Raw genomic sequence first — 14,988 nt, 5'->3', positions numbered from 1 at the left:
CTTTTCTTTTTCAGGAATCTGACTCTTGCAAAGCAATAGTACCTTGGCTTCCCATCTTTTGTCTCTGCTATGGGTATATAAAAGCTTTTGGAAACTCAGAACTAGAAAATACTACATACTTTTTTCTGAGTTTAGTCCACCCTCCATCTGAGATAATGAATGCTACTTTAATGATGATTGAAAATCCATACACTATAAGAAAACATACAAAAAAGAAAACCAGAGTTAAAATTGCCAACTTACATTACACTAAAAATAAATAACACTGAGATGAATATGACATTGGTTCCTGCAAAAATCAGAAACATAAGTAGTCAAGTAAGAATTCTAATCCAAAGTAACAACCAAAAGAAACCAGGGTAGGAAAAATATGACTCCTGAGCTAATCCAGAGAGAAGAAAGTAGAGAACACTCTTCTGAACCAAAGTATGTAGGAGGCTTTATATATCTGATCACCTAGAGATGTTTGCTCTTCCTGGGATCTGGACAGATAAGTTAACCCAGCAGCTCAGCAGCGCACCAGAAACAGGCAAACTTTCAAGGAATTGTTTGGTCCTGTCAAGGTCATACCAGTAGTCTTGGACTTTCTTGTTGGTGCTTCCCCATCATCAACCTCATAAAGAAGCACTTGAGTTGGGATTCTCAGGGCAACAAAGACTTATAAACACACTTTCATATCAACTAACAACAATGGACATGGCTAAGACCTTTTACCAAGGGAGCATTTAGCTCCATGCTGAGGTAGATCCAACCTAGAGCAAGTTCAGCTCAGTACAACAAATGCATGCTGAACAACCGTGTCAGAATCTCAAGGTATAAAGATTAAGGCAACTTTCAGTTTGCCCTCAAAAATACGCATCTGAACAAGTCTCGATTTAAAGGAAGAGTCCCATGAAGAATAATTTTAGGCACCACCCTGGTCAAATATTTCTTACTGGCCTCTGTCTATATAAATAATTTGATTTTAAGTATAACTAAATCCATGGATTCCTGTGAAGCATGGTGTTTTTATCAATTAATATTTAGAATAATGAATTGGGGACAGTACTTACATATTCATTTATTTTTCATGTAGTACATGAAGATTCTCTAGTCAAAATCTCTTCCTTTTTAGGTCAGAAACCATCTCTCTTTATTCCTTATTGTCATGTGCACCATTATTGGCTAATATTATATCTCTCGCTGAGAAAAAGGCAGCAGTGCTGTTACTACTGTTACTACAATAACTTGGTTCTTCAGAACATGTTTGCATTGAAACAATATAGATCTTCTTGTCCCTACAGTTCTCTAATGCCATTAACTAATGTTGGTTATATGTGATGCTGCCTCATCTAACATGCCACCTGTGAATATTGGTTTTCAATGACTCTCTCAAAATTGTTTACTATGCTTTATTAATTTTAACCACAAATGCAAACCTTACTCAGAACATAAAGGAAAATTTATCTTCTGAATATGAAAAATGTACTTTCAGAATGTTATAGAATAAATGTAAAAGATGTCTTTCAAGCTTGTCTTCTCTTAACTCTTGAGGCCATGATCACTGCATTGCTAGAGCATGATCTCTTTCAGACTACTCTTACCCTCCACATATACCACCAGCCAGGAGGATAAGCAAGGGACACTAAGAGAAAACAGGAAGAATGGTTCCATTTGCTAAAAAAAGCTTATCATTTGTCATGGCTTACAACAGTCTTAGAAGAATAACATCATGAAATCAATCAGGTATAAGAGGATGTTTATTGAAAGATCTGTTAGCAGTGCAGATTTACTATCTCAAAAGGAAACAGGCAAGATCACCATGGTGGACTGCCTGACACATACATAGAGCCTGCAGAAGAGGTAGGGTCAACTCCTAGGTGCAGGCTCAGGGAACAGAGAAGTTACAGGATGCCTGCCACCACCCTCACCACTCCTGGCCTCAAGTGATGTAGCCAGAGGCAGTACTGCAACCAGAACATAGGTGAGAAAGAAACATGTAATGCCCAAGGGTCGGCAGTAGAATGAAGGCCTAACTTTAGGGCTGAGGGTAATTTACTGAGCTTAAGTCCTAGAGGTCTTCTGGACAACTAGTTAATCTCATAACATAGGTAGATGGTATGGGGAGAGAAACCAGAGGGTTAAAGATTGTCCTGAAGGGAGAAATGGGAGAAATTTTTCCAGTAGAAAATATAAACATTATATTCTCAGGATATCTTGTCTGGGGACCAAGGACACTGGCTCATCCAGTAATATCTGGGTTCTTTAAAAAGTAGTTAGTCTCCTATGAGAATCCCTTTCTTTTTAAAAAATTTTGGGTTGAAATTAATTCTTCCAATAAGAATAAAATTGAAAAACTGTACAGGGGTTACCTTGGAGCCAGAAGAGTGGATTGAAATCTTAGCTGTTTCATACAGGATATAGCTTTGGGGTATTCAACTCACTTCATTGACTCTGTTTTCTTATTTGTAAAATAGGGATAATATGCCTCCTACACAAACTCACAAGGGTTAAATAAATGTCCATGAAAAGCCCTTTACCCAGCACCTGTAACATAAAGATTTAACAACTGCCCAGTTCTGTTTCTTCTTCTTTTACAGAAGACATATTTTAATGAATAAACAATATAAAGCATTCTTATCACATCCAATTTTGTCCTTAGCAGGTGTCCCCATTTGTTTTTCCATGTGTTCCTTGCAATACTAATTAGGTCACATCAAATGTGCTGTAATTGAGCATGGCACTTGTGCAGGTTTACATTTTCACACCCAATAACTGAAAATAAATTAATAACCAGAAATTTTGACAATTATGGTCAATTAATCCATCAACATAACATTTGACATATATACTTTCTGTTGGAATATAAGAACTGTCTATTAAAATGCAGATTAGCAACCAGCTATGAAGTTTTCATACTTCTCATATGAAAAGTAAACTAGACATAAAAAACATATGCCACAGTGATATTATCAAAACTTTTATGCCTCAATTTACCCCCTGAAAAAAATCCTATTAGTTCTCAATAAGGAATCAACTTATTGTGTATTTTAATTACAATTATTTGTAATATGTTTTTCTTTTAATAGGAATTAAATACAAGCAAATGCATAAAAAACAGGAGTTGAGAGGAAAACACTTAGAAAAAATATGATATTGAAATATTGACCTTAATCATATAATCTAATAAGAAAAATATTAAAAACCCAATAGAAAAAAGTAAACAAAGGATACAGAGAGATTATTGGCATAAGTACATACATAGCTTCCTTAAAATTAGTTGATTTAGTCATCAAAGAATTATAGGTTAAAACTAGTGGATATTATTTCTGAACTATTACATTAACTAATTTTATTTAAATGTTTTGAGGATGTAGTGGCTGTACAACTCTTTTGAAAATTGATTAACAATATTTATAATCACTTCAAGGATGTATAATCTTCGGTGTAGTATTTCCACTTCTGAGAATGAATTTTAAGAAAATAACCCAAAATATGGAAAAGGCTATTTACATGAAAATAAGATTCCGACTATTTTTTTAAATAACAAAATTAGAATGGACCTAAATATTAAATAGTAGGAGCATATTTATATATATTATAGTACAATCATTCTGTTGCATTACTAGCATTAATAATACCTTATAAAGAGTAAGAAGTAGCTGTGGCCAGGTGGCTCAGTTGGTTGAAGCATCATCCTGTGCACTAAAAAAAAGTGGTGCATTTAATCCCTGTTTGGGGTGTGTATGAGAGGCAACCAATCAACATTTCCCTCTCTCATCAATTTTCCTCTCTCTCTCTCTCCCGCCCTCCTTCCCTTCCTCTCTTTAAAAATCAATAAATAAATCTTCAGGTGAAGTTTTTTTTAAAGAGTAGGAAATAACCTAAAAAGACAATTATCCAGAAATATTTAATTTAAGGAAAAAAGGAAAATGCAAAAACGTATGTTTGCTTTCATTTTCATAAAGTTCATAAAACTTAATACACAATGGAGAAATGACATTAATTTATAGCCATGGCCAGGTAGCTCATTTGTTTAGAGCGTTGTCCCAATATGCCAAGATTGTGGGTTCAATCTTGAAACAGGACACATACAACAGTCAACCAAAGAATGCTTAAATAAGTGAAACAGCAAGTTGATGTTTCTCTCTCTTGCTCTCTCTACCTATCTATCTCTGTCTCCCTTCTTCTCTCTCTAAAATCAATAAATAAAATTTTAAAAGATTAGGTTATAAATTAGTATGTACAGTGATCTTAATTTTTATTATCTTTCATTTGTGCAATATTTATTATTTGAGCATTTATTTCCCAACTTTTCTATAATAAATTCATATTATTTTGAAATAAAAAATAAATTATTTAAAACTTTGAATAAAAAAATATTAGAAAGAAAAATATATGTATTAGAAAGAAATAGCCCCCAAATACCAGTGGTTATTTTAAAGTAATGGGATTAGATCTTTTAAATATAATTCAATACATAGTGATAATGCTGAATTTCAACAACATATATAGATCACACTGTACCCAGGAGTCTTCTGAGAGAAGCCAAGAAGCTCTGCCCTGCCCTGCCCAAGTCAGTGTGGACTCACTGCACACCCCACCCAGCAGGATGGCCTGTTTCTCATAACCAGGAGAGGCGAAGCAAAGGCCTCTTTCCATGGCCACCCCACAGGCCAGGATGGAAACAAGGCTGCGTATGTCTTAGAAAGCATTCAACCAAGTTGATATTAGAGACTATTCTGAAATATAACAGCAATAAAATTTAAGAAAATGTTTGTTAAGTAAAATAATCTAAAGAAAATCACCACATACACTAACTTCAGCATGCTCGGTTTAAACACACCTTCTTCTAACTTGTGGGATTTAATGATGTTGAAAATAAGCTCAGTTAATGAATTGCTAAAATAACCAATGTTTGATATACAAGTGAAATGAAAATGACAAATAGACGTTTGTTGACCTTTTCACTGATGTACACCACATACTTCAGTAGACAAGAATAGCAACAACCAAACTTTTCCATGACTTATGATCAAGCCCCAGAAATAAGCCTAACACTCCTATCACAGGTATTTTGAAAAGCATGAATTTAGCACCATGTAGCTGACACCACGCTTCTGCGGGCAGAACTGTAATTAGTGCTACCATGCCGCAATGACAAAGTACTGTTAAAAATAACATTTGGCGCAAGCTTGTGTAAAGTTACATACATGGTTACTTACTGTGTGCGAAGCTCTTCAGTTGTGTTATTTCATTTCATTTCCAAAACCCCTGAGTGCATGACACCAATTTTGCAAGTTTAAAAAAAAAAAAAAAAAAAAGCTTAGGTAGAGTTAGTTAACTAGAATTCAGTTTATGAGCGTGGAGGCCGGATTTGAACTTAATCTAAGAATCCCACCTCCAGGGCTCTCACTTTCAGTCTTAGTGATATAATACTTTGATTGTCAAACAGAAAAGAGCCTTTAATGAAGGTCTACATAGGGAGAATATTAAAGTCTGGTCTCAGCACTCATTGAAAAATGGTCTGATAAAGATTAGAACCTTTATTCCTTAATACATATAAATACACATACTCTAGCCATATTGGACAATATACTACTTCCACAAAATATGTCTGCTCATAATGTTTCCTACATCTGGAACATCTTAACCATTCTCAACAGCATCTGCCTAAATCCTGATCATCCTTCAAAGTCATTCTCAAATAGTTTCTCTTCGTTAATCCCACCATAGCATTCTGTTTGTGCCATTTAACAGCCATATTTTCCCCATACTATTTGTCAAATTCTGCATTATATTTCAGTTATGCTTGTCTTATTTACCCTTATTAAATTGTTAGAGCAGGAGCTATTTCTTCATCTTTGTATCCTCAGGGTACCTGACAACTACTGTCATTCCTCCATTGACAAGTAGGACCCATGGACCCACCAAACAGAGCTAACAGGAGAGATGCATAAAGATCAAATTTTTCCAAATAAATTAACTCTATCTAAGAGGATAATTCAAGAATATTCATGGGAATACAAAAATGTGCAGTATAACAAGATAAAGTTCAACACTCAATTAAAAATTGAGTATGACACTCAATTAAAAATTGCCAGACATCCAAAGGAAGGGAAAATCAACTCACTGAAGCCAACCCAAAACTGGCACAGATGTTAAAATTAGCAGACAAGGACATTAAGTGAGGTATTATAACTCTATTCCATACAGGGCCAGCTTCATAAACAGAGACTTGTAAGTCACATAGAACCTCATGCTTAGAAAGATTCCATTATTGATTTAATCCTCTTCTGGCACCATCTTGAAATTTTTAATAATCATTGAACACTTTCATTCTGCACTGAGCCCCACAAATCATGTAGCTTACCTGATTCTATATGTTCAAAAATACTTTTGAAAAATGGAAGATATTTTTAAAGTCTCAAATTGAACTTCTAGAAATGAAAACTATGAGTAAGATGAAAAATGCATTGGATAGGAATAATGATATATTAGGCAGTAGAAAAGAAAAGACTAGAAAAGTTGAAAAAAAACAATTAAAAAATGAAACACAGATAAAAAAGAGAATTTTAAAAAATTAACCGAGCCTCTGTGAGCTGTGAAACAATCACAATAAGCCTAACATATCTGTAATTTAAAATGCCAAAGTGAAAAGCATAAAAATTATTTAAAGAGCATTAAATTTTTCATGAAAACAGTAAGCCCACAGATCCAAGAAGGTCAAATAACTCCAAGTATTAGAAACATTAAAAAAAAAAAAAAAAAAACTCCACCAGGATACATTGTAATCACATCTCTCAAAACCAGAAATAAAGAGAAAATCAGACTAAACCAATTAAAGAAAAAAGACACATTACATACAAACAAAGATAAAAATCACAGTATATTTCTCATCAGAAACGGTAAGGGCAAGAATGACAGTTATCAAAGGGGAGACGGTTGAGGGCTGGTGAGAAGAGTGAAGGGATTAAGCAAAAGAAAAGGAGACTCATGGACACAGACAATATAGTATGATGGTTGCCAGCAGGAAGGGGAGGGTGGTGGGGGTAGAAGCAGGTATAAGAGCGATAAATGTTGATGAAAGGAGACTTGACTCAGGGTGGTAAATGCACAAAACAGTATACAAATAATGTATTGTAGAATATATAATTTTATTGACCAATGTCACCTCAGTAAATTCAATTAAAAATAAAAATAATAAGGACAAGAAGGTAGTGGAACAACACCTTCTTTTCAAGATTATATTTATTTATTTTTAGAGAGACAGAAAGGGAGGGAGAAAGACAATAAGAAAAACATTGATGTGTGAGACATATATTGACCAGCTGCCTCTCACATATCCCCAGCTGGGGACCTGGCCTGCAATCCAGGCACGTGCCCTAACTGGGAATCAAACCAGCAACCTTTTGGTTTGCAGACCAGCACTCAATCCACTGAGCCACACTAGTCAGAGCAAGGTACAACATCTTTAAAGTATTGAAGGAGAAAAAACTGTTAACTTAGAACTCTATACCTGATGAAAATATCTTTCAAAAAACAAGGTAAAAAAAAAACATTTGAGACATCCTAAACTGAAAGAATTCACCACCAACAAACACACATTGCAAGCAATATTAAAGTAAGTCCTTCAGAAGGAAAATGATTAAGTGGTTAATTGGTCAAAAAGATATAGAATTGTAAACATTTATGCACCTAACAACAGTTTCAAAGTAAACAAAACAAAAATTGATAAAACTATAAGAAGAAATAGACATACCCACAATTACTGTCAGATATTTCAAAACCCTTCTGAACTCAATAATTGATAAAACAAGTAGACAGAAAAATCATAAGAGTAGAGAATATTTTAACAATACCGTCAAACAAATGGACTTAACTGACATTTACAAAACACTCTACTCAACAATAACAAAATATACATTCTTTTCAAGTGCACTCAGAACTTTACCAAGATAAACCATATACAGGGTCATAACACAAGTATTATTAAAATATAAAAAAAATTACATCAAAGAAAGCAAGTTCTCTAACAACAATGGAATTAAATTACAAATTAACAACAAGAAATGTTTTAAAATCCCTAAACACTTGGAAACTAAATAATAATCTTCTAAAGAACATATGACTCAAAGAAATCAAAAGGGAAATTAGAAAATATTTTAAACTAAATATTTAAATTTGGGAATGCTGCTAACATAGTATTTTGGGGAAAATTTTAAACCAATAATCATAAACATTAGAAAAGAATAGGGTCTCATAGTCTACCTTAAAAAATAGAAGAACAAATTAAATCCAAATTAGGTGAAAAGGAAATAATAAAAATTAAAACAGAAATCAATGATACATAAAATAGAGAAAATAAATGAAGCGAAAAACTTCCTTTTGAAAATATATGTATATTTCAACATTATTGTATAAACCTCTACCTAGACTGATAACAAAGAGAGAAAAGACAGGAATGAGAGATGAAATTACAACTAATTCTATGTCTATTAAAAGGTTAATAAGGGAATATTATGAACAGTTTCATGGCAATAATTTGACAACATGAATGATATAAACATATTCCTTGAAAGACACAAACTACATAAACCTCACTCAAAGAAACAGAAGAGTATTAGTGGGAGTGAAGGAATAAGAATCTCCAAATATTCTCTCCTCTGAAAGACCAAAAAGAACACAGTCATAAATCAACATTTCAGAACTCTAGAAATGGACCAAACACTTATAGCAATCCAAAGAGCACTTATTCAAAAGTAATGGATGAATATCAGTAAGAATAGTAAGCTTTGTGGCATTTTAACTTATTCAGCTTTCCTCCACCTCTCCTGTTTTACAGTAGCCTTGAAAACTAATACCCCAGAATAACACCTGGAAATGATTGGAGAAGACAGAATAGGTTTGGAGATCCTCCAAAGTCACATTCCAGAAAATTGTCATTATTTTACTGCCTAGTAGTTCCCTGGAAGACCCCACGCACAAGACTTGTCTTTATTTGACCTGACTTAGAGCTCACTTACTACAAAAAGTCTGTTCTCACTTCCGGCCAAGATGGAGGCTTAGACGGACACGCTAGGTCTCCCTCTACAACTAGAGAGGAATACAACTACTTCAAAACAAAGGATAACTAGAAATTCCAGAAAATAAAACTACACGGAAGTCCAACATATGAAGTTATAAACCAGCGGTGCCATTTGGGCAGGTAAGAGTTAAAGAGGGCAGTGCTGTTTGCGGTAGCACCTGGACAACGGCGGCGGGGAATCCCGGATCCGTCAAGCCCCTGGCGGTGCACGACCCTGGCGAGGAATCCCGGCTGCGGCCAAGCCCCTGCCGGTGCGCGACTCCGGCGCTGGGGAGAGCGGCCTCCGCATCGCCTTGAACAGTGAGGCCCAGGGGGGCGGGAGGACGGATCCCGGTCTCCTAGCTGAATAACTGTGTGAATCCATCTTGGACCCCCGCCCCCAAAGAAAGCACCACAGGGCTGCGAAATAGGTCGCGGACAGGCAGGCGCCGGTCGCTGATTTATGACGCGTACACAGGCACTGCCCCGGACAGCCGGCCCAAGAAAACAAAACGCATCTGTCAAAATGAGGCAGACAACTATAGAAATCCCGGTGACACAGCTCACCAGGCAGCAGATAGAGAACCTGACAGATGAACAGATAAGAAAACTGTCAGAGGCTCAGTTCTGGGCCATTGTTATCAGGTGGCTTACAGAATTCACAAAAGAGCAGGAAAAAGATAAGAAAGAAGCGAAAAACTTTCATAACGAAAGGAACAAAACCGCATACGAGATAGTGAGAAAAAAAAATCCAGAGTTCATTTCAACAAACTGGAATATGGAGAAGGAACAAGCAGTCAACCAATGCAGCGAGAGGAAATGGGAAGCAACAATGAGAGGATCAGAAACCTCTGGGACAGCTATAAAAGGCCCAACATAAGAATCATTGGTTTGCCAGAGAATGAGGAAGATGAACTAGAACTTGAAAAATTGAGTGAAAATATAATAAAGGAGAACTTCCCAGACTTGGGGAAGGGAATAGACTTGCAGGTCCAGGAAGCAAGGAGAGTTCCCAAGAGACTGGACCCAGGGAGAACCACTCCAAGACACATTATAATCAAAATGTCAAAAATTAAAGATAAAGAGAGAATCTTAAAAGCAGCAAGAGAGAAGAAAAGAATTATGTACAAAGGGGTCCCAATTAGACTATCAGCTGACTTCTCAAGGGAGACCCTACAGGCAAGAAGAGACTGGCAAGAAATATTCAAAGTAATGAAAATCCAAAACCTACAACCACGAATACTCTATCCAGCGAAATTGTCATTCAGAATAGAAGGACAGAGAAAGTGTTTCCAGGACAAAATAAAACTGAAAGAGCTCATTAGATCCAAACCACTGTTATATGAGATGTTAAAGGGACTGGTTTAAAAAAACAGAAGCTAAGGAGATGAAACAAAGGCAAACTAAATAGGCAACGAGAGTGGAAAAGGAACTGTGGGTACGGGAAGCATATTGGGGGGAGGTCAACAGGGAGGGGGAATGGGGAAAGGGAGGGAGATGATATAGGAATTGGGGATCAAGGTAGGAGGGAATGAAATAGACGGAGAGAGGTTGGGAGGAACTGTATGCACAACTAATGGACATAATCTAAAAGGGGGGGACAACTGGAGGGAGGGGGGCCACCGGGTGGAGGGGAGCAGAGGGAAGGGAAATTGGCACAAATGTAATATTTTAATCAATAAAACACATTAAATCTGAAAAAAAAAAAAAAAAAAGTCTGTTCTCCAGGGGCATTTATCAAGAAAAATCAGCAGCAATTGTTTGACATCATGGCTGTCTGATGCAGTAGACTACAGCTGGGTAAACAATTAACTAATCAAAAAACTTATTTATTTTTAAGTATATTTTATTGATTATGCTGTTACAGTTGTCCCAACTTTCCCACTTTGCACCCTTCCACCCAGAGCTTCCTTCCCTCCAGCAATCCCCTCCCACTTAGTTCATGTCCATGGGTCGTGTGTGTAAGTTCTTTGGCTTCTCCCTTTCCCACACTATTAACATTATCTGTCTACTTTTTCACTACCAATCATGCTTCTTAATCCCTGCACGATTCCCCCCATTCTCTCCCTTCCCCATCCCAGCTGATAAACCTCCAACTAATCCCCATACTTGATTCTGTTCTTGTTCTGGTTGTTTGCTTAGTATGTTTTTGTTTTTGTTTTTGTTTTTGTTTTTTAGAAACAGTTGTTGATATCTATTTCCTTCAGCAAGTTAGGGAAGTTTTCTTTTATTATTTTTTCAAATAAGTTTTCAATTTCTTACTCTTCCTCTTTTTTGGGGGGGGCACCCCTATGATTCAGAGGTTGATATGTTTAAATATGTCCCGGAGGTTCCTAATCCTCTCCTGATTTTTTTCAGTTCTTGTTTCTCCTTTCTGTCTTTTCTCCTTTCTGTTTACTTCTTTTTGTTCCACATTATTGATTGGAATCCCAGCTTCCTTCCCTTCACTGTTGGTTCCCTGCATATTTTTCTATATTTCACTTTGTATAAATTTCATTTCTTCCTTTATTTTATTTTATTTTGGGGGGTAGGGGAGCGTACTCAATCAGTTCTCTGAGCATCCTTATCACCAGTGTTTTGAACTCTGTATCTGATAGGTTGGGTATCTCCATTTTGTTTAGTTCTTTTTCTGGTGTTTTATTCTGTTCTTTCATTTGGGTCATATTTCTTTGCCTTCTCAATTTGGCAGCCTCCCTGTACTTGTTTTGGTGTATTAGGTAAAGCTTCTTTTACCCCCTTGTATTAGTTGCATGGCCTATATAGAAAAGGCCCCTATAAATTTTGTTGGGTGGAGTCTTAGGTAATTGCCAGGGCAGGGCCGTCTGCTTCACTGCTTTGTGGCTCTGTGTGTGGTGGGGGCTCTCAAGAGGGAACAATGTCACACTTGGCTTCTGGTAATTTGTCCAGCATGCATCCCATTTCCAGTCACTTCACTCACTTCCTGTATGCAACCGGTGCTTTTCCAGCTGCTGCTGGGTTTGCGTACTTTCTAAGACCATGTAGAGACTTTAAGCTGCAAAAATCCAGCTATTTTTCCACCATCCCAACCCACACTTGTTTTTACAGCCAGAAGTAATGAAGGTTTATGTTCCTGTTGTCTTCTGGGTTGTGCAGTCTAGCCTGGAACTGGGATCACTCACTCCTCGGGTAACCCTTCCAATTTATATATGCCACATGTGCATGTGGGATCATTCATTCTGCCACCACCAATGCTTTTCCAAGCCACACCACCTCTCCTCCCCATCTCTGTACCTCTACCCTTCCTACCTGTCTGGTTGAATGTGGCTTCTTTAAATCCTTGGTTGTAAGACTTACATATAACTTGATTTTCTGACAGTTCTGGTTATTTGTTTTTGAGATATGGTTGTAATTCTTCCTATGGTTATGCAAGGAGGTGAAGCATGTCTACCTACCCTCCATCTTGACCAGAAGTTCTTCAAGAAACTTATTTTTAAAAGCTGGGTATCACCTAATACAGAAACCTAATGAACAACACAAACAAACAAGCACAATTGAACCAGAGGCATGTAAACAAGGAACAGACTAACAGAGACAGGGGGGAGGGGGAGAAGGGGAGCAAAAAAGGGAAGGGTCTAGTCAAAAACTAGTATAGAAGGAGATCCAAGATGGCAGAGGAGTAAGTGGAAGCTACACGAACCTCCTCCCAGGACCAATCTGGAATTACAGATTGTGGAGAAATCATCTGGAATAACCAACTGAACACTAGCTGGAGAGAAGTCTTATAACCATGGAGAGACAGAAAGGGCCACTTCATCACAACGTGACTGGGCATGAGCCTATGATCTCATTACTTGAGTGATTATATGTATAGGCCTCACTTAATCCTGTCTGCATTGCTGCCTCCTGAGACTCAACAGTTTGGCTGAACTAAGTGGTTGGGTTGGTGAAATATGGAGTGGTCTGTGGGCTTCACTTTAAAACTGGTTTCTCTTTTCTGTCCTATGGCTTGGACAGAAAGGGCCCAGAGGTTTGAGAGGAGGGAAACCTAAAATATTCACCTCAGCCCAAACTAAGTATAGTGGACAAAAGGGCTTTGGACGGATGTGACGTTCCTTGCACACCTTCCTCCAAAGAAACCTTTTTTTTTCCTAATGTGAGACACTGAGAAATTAATTCATGCCTTTTGTTATCTAGTGGTTATGGGTTGAATGATGTCTTTTAACCCTGTTGCCAAATCTGTTGCCCCCAGAATTAAACAAGGACACCAGCCTGTTAAACTGAGCCTGCCATTGCCTGGGGACAACCAACTAACCTGGAGTCTCCAAGATCCTTCCCCATCTGGAAAGGCCACCCCCACCTCTTATTAGAGATTTCTAGACCCAAGGGTAGATAGGACGACGACCATGTCCAGCTTGAAGCAGCTAGAGAAGCACGAGACTTTTGCCCATTGTCCTTTATAAGATTATAAAGGGTCTCAAGTCTGAGAGGAAGGAATTGTTACAGAGCAGGGGTATCTCCCCAAATTAATTAATTAATTAATTAATTTTTTTTAAACTAGTATAAATGACCCATGGACATGGGCAATGGGATGGGGATTGACTGTGGGAGAAGGGGTGGGCAGGGTAGGTGGAACAATGGGGGTGGGGGAGTGGGACAACTGCAATAGAAAAACAATAAATAAATAAAATTTTTAAAAGCTGGGAAGTGATATGTTCATAGGGGATTTAATAGTCTGAATTTTGTCCCCTCAAAATTCTTATGTTGGAGTTCTAATCACCAATACTTTAGAATGTGACTCTATTTGGAGATAGGACCTTTAAAAAGATAATTAAGGTTAAATGAAGTCATAAGATGGGACTTTAATCTAATATGACTGGTATCCTTATAAGAGGAAGAGATACCAAAGATGTTCACACAGATAGAAAAAGGCCATATGAGAATATAGTGAGAAGGCAGCCATCTCAAGACAAGAAGAAATGACTCATGAGAAATCAAACCTACCAACACCTTGATCTTGGACTTCCAGCCTACAGAACCATGAGAAAATCAATTTCTGCTGTTTAAGTAACTCAATCTGTAGTATTTTGTTATGGCAGCCCTAGAAAACATTCAAGAGGTGACAGAATATGAAAACAATCACATAAATTGCAAAACAGATAAAGTATTGGGTGTGAGCAAAAAGAATATGGAATGAGAGAGGCGTGTCTCTGCTGTTACCTAGAATCCTTTCTCCTGTCTGAACACATGTTTTCTTGGCTATAAAGTAAGCACATTAAGTGAGATTAAAGCTCTTCTATCTTTAATAGTTTGTGAATCTACAGATTTTATGATTTTCATCAGGTTGGCATTAACTTGATTAAGGAAAGATTAAACATTTTCTTAGATACATGGAATATAAATAAAACTCCAGGAAATATCAACATTTTTTTCCTAGGAGCCGGAAGAAGAAAAGGAGCCAGTGAAGAAACTTGGAAAGAAATTATCAGAATGGTCAAAAAGAAACATTAGATGTATGTGTTCTAGAAACCTGAGTTTTAAGAATCAAGGGGTGATAAAAAATGTCGACACTGTGGAACAGTCAAACAAGCTAGAGCATGAGAAGAGACCATCAAACCTGGCAACTCCATAGAAAAACTCTGGTGGGTGGTGGGACAAATGTCAAACCCCATGGTCAGGGAAGAAATCAAGGTGAGAAAGTGGGAAGTAAAGCCACTCTTTCAAGATCTTTAGGTTGCTGCCTGTAGGTACTGGTGCAGCTGAAAAGCAGTCAAGATGTTTGAGAGTCTGAGTGGTGGGTTAGATGGGTGGGGAGGTAGCTGTTTGGCAAATGAGAAGGAGAAAAATAATCCAAAAGTTAGCTAAGGCAGCATTCTAGTTTGGGGTGCAAGATAACATTTTTTTAATGCTTTTTAATGTTTTCAGTTCTATGTCCTATACGCTCTGATTATTATTATTAACTTTCTCCTGTAAGACATGCAGAG

The sequence above is a fragment of the Furipterus horrens genome, unplaced genomic scaffold, assembly GCF_987537825.1.
Source record: "Furipterus horrens unplaced genomic scaffold, mFurHor1.1.pri manual_scaffold_6, whole genome shotgun sequence".
NCBI classification, from domain to species: domain Eukaryota; kingdom Metazoa; phylum Chordata; class Mammalia; order Chiroptera; family Furipteridae; genus Furipterus; species Furipterus horrens.
Note: the sequence above shows the minus strand (reverse complement) of the source record.